Genomic DNA, 8784 nt, shown 5'->3' with positions numbered 1-8784 from the left:
TGTGTGTGTGTGTGTGTGTGTGTGTGTGTGTGGGGATTATTTTGGGGGCATTTTAGGCCTTTTAATTTCATACTAGAGATTGAGGCATAAAAGGGGACAAAGTGAGGGGGAATGACATGCAGCAAAGGGCCGCAGGTCGGAGTCGCACCTGCAGCAGCTGCGTTGAGGAGTAAACCCCTATATGAGTTTACTGTGCCAACTACAAAACTATGAAGATGAATAGAAGTTACTTTGAGATGCTCACAGAATTGAATTATACAAGATTAAGAGTCTATAGCCACGCTAGCAGCACTTTGAGGGAAAAGCCGCTTAAAACAGACCACAAACTCCTTTGCCATTGCCAGTAGACAACAATACCTTACTTTCTTTTGTTTGTCGCTTCCGCTGTCACAAACACACCGGAAAGCAGCATGGAGGCCACTGAAATTGTTACTGTGATTACTTCTTTTTATATCTATTGTTACTTATTCTATAGTCTCTCGTTTAAACTTGGTGCAAATAATTTGGGTACGATGTTCGAGTGCTGCTTGCACGGAGAAAGATGGAATTTGTGGTGACAAAGAGTCACAGAAGTTACTGACAAAGGAGTCAAGCATCATAGCATCACACCCGAGAACTTCCACCCAGCTTTCATGTCGGAGCTGAAGCCGATAAATACCCATGACTACTACAGAGTAATTTTTCCCCTGAATGAATGTCAGTTGTAAACTTTCCAACTAAAGACAAAAGCCAGATGGTAGTGGGTGTTAGAGGATTTTTTTGTCCAGTGGTAAAGGGGCTTTAGAAAGTAGTTAAAGTTTAAACTGCATGTGATTTGGGTAAACTTACCCTTTTAATGATCAAACCTGACTGATTAAAAAAAGACTATTAAACGTTATAGGACTAATAAGACTGAAGATAAGTCTTGGATAAGTCTGGTGATTATACACATATAAAAATCCTTTATTGGTCGGGCTCTTATGTATAGTCAATTTACTATGTAGGTATATTATATAATTACCATCTGTCTGTTAAAGACAACAAGTAAAAATGTATGACACCCGTACATTCTTATCACATTATACCATGTTGTGATTTGAATTCAAAGTAAATATAAGTTGTATGAACACTTTTCTGCTCATCTGACAGAGATGATAAATACAGGGTATGACAAAACAATGAACAGCTGATGCAGCTGTGCTGCATGTCATACTTCATTGCTATAAACTAAAGTTCCGAGGATCTTCTGTGGGCGGGACTAAGACACGAGGAAAGAAATTGAGGAGAGGAATCTGGGATGCACAAACTTGGAATTGGGAAACGGCTAACCCTAACCCTTTAATTACTAGCTTTACTTTACTAGTTCCTGTTATCGAGAGACTAGTCTGGCTTTTCCAGACCATCCACACGTGGCGGGGCAGAGGAGTGTCTTGCTACTCCACATAGCATTCCGGGATGGGAGAAAAACGTGTTCGGGTTTATTGGCATTTCTTTAAATCACAATTGTCATTGGCGGCGCTAAGCTCTGCACCAAGCCACTGTAACATATTTGTGTTAGAGAAAACTCAACAGCTAGTCTAGCTATCTGTCTCAATTTACCCTGCAGAGATCCAAGGAGCAGTTAACAATGGGCCAAATAAATTCACCAGAGTTTAAAATTCCAACACAAAGAATGAAAACGGATATTGGCAAAAACACATGCATCAGGTGGAATTTCCAGCGGCACCGTAGCAATCCCAGGAGTGATATTGAAAAACTAACTCATGCTACAACTCATCAAATACACTTAGAAAACATAACTGATTTCAATAAAAGTTGGAGTAGGGTTCGGTCCAAGTATCAAGTGATTAGTTTTTTTTTTTCAGATCCAGGAAATTTTGAAAGCCACTGTGAGACAGGGCAATAATTCACATTTTCACCTACTTTTTTAATGACAAACATTCTGCCACATGTACCTCATTATTGCCCATAAATTGATTATCTTGATGCAGATCTGGATCCTGATCCAATATACACAAACATTAATAAAATATTAAATTATTAAATTAATTAAATTAATATTAAATCATTAAATTAATTATTTTTGCTCACTGAGTGCTGTCTAGTTCATGATTGGAGTTCAGAAATCCTAGCTAAGAATGATTGTGAAGTTTGCACTTGTGTCACCTGCGTGGGAGTAACACAGACTGAAACCACATTTCAGGTCTCCTGTCAGCTGAAAATGAGTAATGTGCTGCAGACCATAGCCTCAGGATAAAGTCATATCTGAAGCAGTATTTGAAGGATATCAAAAACCCAGGGTACCTCAAATTGACCCTTGTCATTTCCGTTAACAATGTATGTGCTTTATTTATTTATTTTTTACTCTTTTGTGTCTTTTCTCCCATATGAGCTCAGCTTTATGTTATACACAGCGATCCTCAGCCATCTGGTTTTCATTTCCTGTGAGGTTCGAGATGGTAGGAGAGTTTAAAAAAAGGAACCTCGTTTGAACTGAGGGCTAATGTAGTCAGGATGGAATCTGTCACTCAGTCTATTGCATGTTGATGACTAAGGGCAGTTTCAGCTGTAAGCAGTCCATGATTTATGGACACCGAGTGAACTCTTGTAAGCAAACGCCAACTAGGAGTTCAGAGCAGCAACTGGGCCCTTTTTTGGCTGCAGCCCGCCTGCATTTTCTTTCTATTCATGCCAAAGTATTTCGCACGGCAATTAGCTCCGTCCTCATTTGGGTCTGCAGTCCCACAGGGTTAGCGAAGCCATTTATCATCCTCAGGGCTTGGAATTCTGCAGCTTCGTCTCAGGTAGTTTTTGTAAGCAGTCATTGGCCCAGCTCTTTCCGTTTCACCAAATGAGAGGAAGATACAGTAGTTTCGAGGTTATGCCATCCATCCATCTGTCGGATGCTTTGCTTTTCCTCTACAGGTGTGAAGGAAAAAGGGAAATGTCATTTCATATGGCTCATTTGTCATATGGTAACTACATAGTTAGAGTGAAAAGAGTGATGACAATATGGCCCCTTGCTTTTTTCGGAGGGTGCGGAATTTGTTCAAGTAGAGCGTTGGCAAAACTAAAGAGAATGCTGTACATGGCTAATGAGGAGTATGCTCAAAAGAAAGAAGACTGGATTTTTTTCCCCCCAAACATGTATGATATTAAGTATTTTATTGAGAACAATTTGTAGCGCTTTTTAAAAGCAGATTTGAAAGTAAGCACGTTTTCAGATACAGATGTGAGATATGTAACCTTGTTAGGCACACAATAAAGAACTATTCATGTGTTATGCTGAACTATGCTTTGAGTTATGCTGAAACGTAGGTGTTGGCTCTGCTTCAAGTATTTATATAAATGCCTGTGGGGCGTCATTAAAACACATATTTGAGCAGGCAGAGCCATAAACATATGCTGGATGCATCTTTGTGTTCTTTGCCGACATCTTTAGAGGCAGCCAGGAAAGTAATGGAACTACAGTGTGCATTTTTCTATTTTCACATCTGTCCTTAGAGAGTCATTACTTTACAAAGAGCTTGCCAACTGATTCTGAATCCATAATTTGTTGAACCAATATATTGTAGTTTCTGTTGCTGCTATGTCTTTATCAATCAGAATTAGGGAATTAGAATAAGCTCTTTGGTTCTCTCCTCCGTAAATGGAGTCACAATGCAGTGCAGGCCCAGGGGTTATGGGGAGTATCAGAGGGGACTAATTGTCAAGGTTATGTCTCAGCGGATGATTGATGTGAGGCCAGGCTGTTTTTGTCAGCCTGTCAGGTGGCTGGAATGTTTAATGTTCTCATTATTGGTTGCTCTGTTGTGTATATTTCTTTGTCAGCGCTGCTGAGCCATCTCAACTGCCAGAGCACTTCAAAGGCCTGCAGGTCATCCGTCTTCCTCCTGACGCCCTGAATGTTCAGCCTCAGCTGAGTGCTGGTGATTTGTTATGACTTGAGAGCCAGCTGACAGACAGGTCTCCTATAAAAAAACATGCACCCATTTCCCTTTTGTCGTGCAGTGAAAGCATCGCTGCTCCTGTAATGGGTGGGGGGCAACTGTCACAGGAGGCTGGCACCTGACAGTTGTGTCATCTCACTAATTTGCAGATGGCATAACTTGAAGTATTTTGTCTTCCTCTTTGCTTCAGTGTGGATTTTGGTTTTGGTGTCACACATTCTCGCAGGTCACAGCATCTGTTGTGGAGTACCACAGGGAACAATGCTGGGCAATCACTATATTTGCACATCTTTAGTCCAAGGCTCTGTATACACCATTGGATGGCACTGGAAAGCATCATGGGAATAATGCTGATGGCTGTGAAGCCAGTCATGCAATAAAAAGAGAGAGGTGGGACGCTAAAGAGGGGAGGAAACAGAATCCAAATCTCAATTATTTTCCCAGGCCTGTTACAAGATTGATTGTCTTCTGCTGATCTAATTTTGGATCATACAAAAACAGTCCATTTGTCTTAAAGAAAAATGATGTACCACATGGTGCAGATGGAATTTTTTTTTGAAAGCTCAAAGAGATTAAAGAGAAACTGTGCTCCTCAGCCCTAATCACGAGCTGTAGATTACTCTGTCGATTTAACCAGATGGCAGGCCCGATTCTGCAGGCCTTCCTGTATATTAATGAACAGCAGCCTGTTATATTTGACATAGGTAAGTGAAATGTCCATCACCTGTAGTGGTCTGCCAGCTGGCATTATGCATTTTTTACCACTTTGGGTCCATGTGGCATTTTTCATTTGTAATGTTGTTGAAGGAAATTTTTTGTCTCCTATTATCTCCTATGTATCCTATTTTCCATCATTGTCACTGTTCTGGTAAACATTACTTTTTTTCACATAAAACAAAAAGTTGTGTCCACAGCTAATTTCCTCTCATAGGTCAAGGCAGTAATTCTGGCACTAAAACTGTCACACTGGGCAAAGCACAGAAGTTGCAAAGTTCGATAGTAACTTGATTAAGTTAGCCCGTCGACATGACTGCAAACACGGCAATACAGTATGTTAACAAACCTAATAATAGGGAGGGTGAGATAAAGTGGAGGGGATGGATGCACAATTTCTGGCCAGCCGTGTGTCTGGTGCAACGAGCCACTGACCTTTTTAAAGGAGAGCTTATGTGGCTTTGGCTTATTGTTAGAGTGCAGCATAATGCTTTATTTGTCTTCTTTCTCTGCTGGCTCCAACGACTTTTATTTCTTTATGGCTTTATCAGATATTCTAACTGGCTGCTTGCATAGTGCATTTAAGACCAGTTTGCTAAAGAAACGGATTATCTTTGTCTCAAAATGTCAGTCTGAAGGGACTGCAGAAAACCTAAAGAGGCAATGAACACATGTTGCCAGCCCGAGCATCCAGAAACTCCCTCCATGAATGTGCCAAACCTAATTTTAAACCAACAGCGGGGGAACTTTGGCTGCGTTTCCCAACCAGAAAGCACGAACAGAGTGGAAGCACAATGCCAGTGTGTCATACATTTAAACACTGTTAAATTAAAGGCTGTTTACTGTTCTCAGAGGCCATTCATCTTACTCAACGTTAGTCTGCTTCTTGCAAATTTGTCAGTAAGAGCTTCCACATGCCAAGATGAGGAGGGGGAAAAGTTGGGGTTATCAGAGGAGGGTTTTCATAGTGTGTCTCTTCAGTCAGCCTGTAGGTAATTAGCCACCTCCACACAATAAGGCCATAAGTCATTAATCACCCAGAACTGAGCAGAAGTCGACTCACTGTGAGCAAGACTTTTGGAGACAAAAGTTTTCCGCCTATGACAGACTTCAAAATGGCCCCTGTCAGTGCTGTGTAAATTATAGGCTATGTTGAGTGCTGAAAGACAAGGGCCCACTGTTTAACTCACTGTTGCTCTTTCCTTTGCTTGGTGTTGACAGACTTTCTTCAAGGGAAAATTCCCCATTTCTCCGTTTCCCATCGGCTGGCTTGTGACTTAAAAAGACACGCTTTAGTGTGAGTATACAGAATACACAGACACACACGTTATCCACATTAGGATAATCTCAGTGTACCAAGCTCACTTCCTTCATTTAATGATGCCTCACTAAAGTTAAGAAGACAAGATCCAAAGGGTCAACGACTCAGTAAAACCCAGCTTTAACTTTGTATTCCTATTGTTTACTTTGGTTGTCAAAGGGAGGAAATGATGGAGTGATGATAAATATGGAGCTTGTTTGGAGAAGCAAAAGCCTTTCTCCTGCAAACATAAACCACCATGTTCTTGGGATGATGGAAGACACACTTCTCAGCTGATTAAACATGCAAAAAGTCATCGGTTTTTCCTTTTACTTCTATAAACAGAGATCCACTTGCCTTTCCAGAGTACATAAGCATTGACGGAGATTTATTCAAAGCAGCAAAAATTTGTGTAACAACGGGGAAATCCTCTTGATTGGATCATTAATACTGCTGCCAAAAGGGTGTTGAATTCATTATATGACCATAACATGTGTAAAAAGTGTTTGAAAGCTGCTTGATATATGCATTTGATGCGTGAACCGATTTCTGGAAAAATCCATTTTCGTACATGACTGTGGGCGTTGTGAGGAGGAACATCAGCTCAGCGTAGCGGTGATGATGTCCACTACCTTCAACCACAACAGACAGTTTAACACATGGCGTGCAGCTGTGCAAAAGTGACTTTTTTAACATCAGTGTGCTTTCGCTGAGCCACGCTGTGCCGATCTGTTCCCCCTCAGGTGAAAAGCCATGAGTCTTACTCATGCTGCAGTTCAAAGCAGAACAGGTGGGGCCGTCACTGTGATTCAACGTGGAGTCACAAAGCCGTCCAGTGTCTCATGTCCTGACAGTATTTTACGTTCAAACATGCGGAAAAGAGATCCTCTGTTACTACGTAAAGATTGATAGACTTTAACATGGTAGGATAGATATGTCAAGCCCACTGAGCCAGTTAATGTAATATACAGACTTATCCATTACCTCTAGCCATAGGGTGCATCATCTCCCCCCGATGACCTTCTTAGTTAAATTAACATCTCCTAATCTCCAACTCTTAAAAGCAAATGATATAAGAACTAAACAATTAACAATTAAAACTGTTGTTATTACTAGAAAAGGTTTTATATACAGTCTATTGTAAATACTGTTAGACAGCAGATTATCCATCAAAAACTATTGTTGATCAACTTTCTCCTTTTTAAAACATTATTCAATCCACTGTACAGTGGATGTAAATTATCACTGGATACGATTTACCACACAGCTTCTCTACAGTTTTCTTTCATTTATAAGGCGTTTATAAGGGATTTTTAAGTTTACTTGTTTAAGAATATTCTTTTTCATCTTTATTGTTGAATACAAAGCTAATGACAGCAGATTATAACATTAACATTGTTTTGCATCTACGGTATGCAGAACACTTTACTTTAACCCATCCATCCATTCATCCATCCATCTTCATCCGCTTATCAGTATTGGGTCGCGGGGGCAGCAGCTCCTTTGCTTTAAACCCCCTCCCCTATTTAGCTTTTATAACCAGTTTATTAACATGCAAAACATGGTTTACACACTGTCATTGTAAGCAGATATGGACACATTTTCAAGTGTTTATCAATGTACAGTATTAGTCGATATTATAACCTATCCCATGAGGACATATTTTAATGTTATTTATTGTTTGTTTGTACATCAGCCTCTACGTACTGTTGACTTATACATTTATAGAGTTTTAAACATTTATCAAATGTTTTTATACTGCTTATCAGTTTTTAGATGTAAAAGTGTCACAGAGGCATTTATTCATCTCAGGGACTTAGTTTTCCTTAATGACATTTTTAATAATTTGAATTTCTCTCTTATGTGTAATGGCCATTTTATGAGACTGTCTCATGTCACTTGTGTGTTTGTAATTAGTTCTCAGTTCTCCCTTGGAAAATAGTTCTTGATTTTTGTAAGACCACCTTAAAAACAGAAACTATTGATATTATAAAATGTTTCTCTTAAAAATTTACTGTTTATAAAAAACATAATTATTACTCAAGTAAATACTATAAAATCCAAGACTTATTAATTAAATGTTAACTTCCAAGACATTTAGTCCACAAGTACAGAAGCTCTGCTGTAGTGCACAGACTACGTCTTCGTAAGTTAAAAATAATTCAACAACTGATAATACAAAATCAAATATACTGAAATTGTATTGACTGGTTAATCTTTTCAAACGTAAGAGCATATGTGATTTTATATCACATTGTCACATCAATTACATGTTGAGAAATATGTTAAAATATATTAAACCCATTTGGTCACATCACGTTGATGTGCTGTAAAATGAAAAAAAGATGCATCATGTATGTCATACATTGGCTTCATGGCTGACTGGTTGCAGTGCTGAATTGTGGGTTAGGGGCTTTTTAACCATCTATCACTGATCTATGAGGACTCATCTACATGAAGTATGGGTGGATTTGATGAAAATGACATCTGACCGCTAATGATGGAATTGCTGGAGAACAGCCTGATTTACTGAGGATGGATAATAACACTGTTGGCTTGATTTAGTTGATTTGTTTTAAGGGGATGATTAAATAGTTAGGCCTCGTTTTATTTCATGCTCTCTGCTTCGTGGCTTCATTACAGCGATCACAAAGGCTGAGGAAACGTCCCACATCTGGTGTCATCGTAAATCTTTGTTTAGCCAGCTCCTCACTGATATCAGTAACTCGTTTGTCTTCATTAATGAAACCATAATCCGCGACCTCGTGATTGAGAAGATTCAACATGTTTTGATGAGCCCAAGAGAACACACACACACACACACACACACACACACACACA

General features: G+C 39.5%; 1 long non-coding RNA gene across 2 annotated transcripts in view; it reads left to right on the top strand.

Moving 5' to 3' along the window:
• Positions 1 to 8784, top strand: part of LOC117936887 — a 25748-nt gene that overhangs the window by 10982 nt on the left and 5982 nt on the right. Inside the window, exons 2-3 of one of the 2 annotated variants that reach the window (XR_004655043.1) lie at positions 5865 to 5940; positions 6687 to 7864. This is a non-coding gene — a long non-coding RNA (uncharacterized LOC117936887). Of the gene's footprint in view, positions 1 to 5864; positions 5941 to 6686; positions 7865 to 8784 lie in introns of those variants that run through there. The other variant, XR_004655042.1, reaches the window with a different exon arrangement.

This window comes from Etheostoma cragini, chromosome 21 (assembly GCF_013103735.1).
Source record: "Etheostoma cragini isolate CJK2018 chromosome 21, CSU_Ecrag_1.0, whole genome shotgun sequence".
Lineage (NCBI taxonomy): Eukaryota > Metazoa > Chordata > Actinopteri > Perciformes > Percidae > Etheostoma > Etheostoma cragini.
This window is presented reverse-complemented; position numbering and strand designations above follow the sequence as displayed.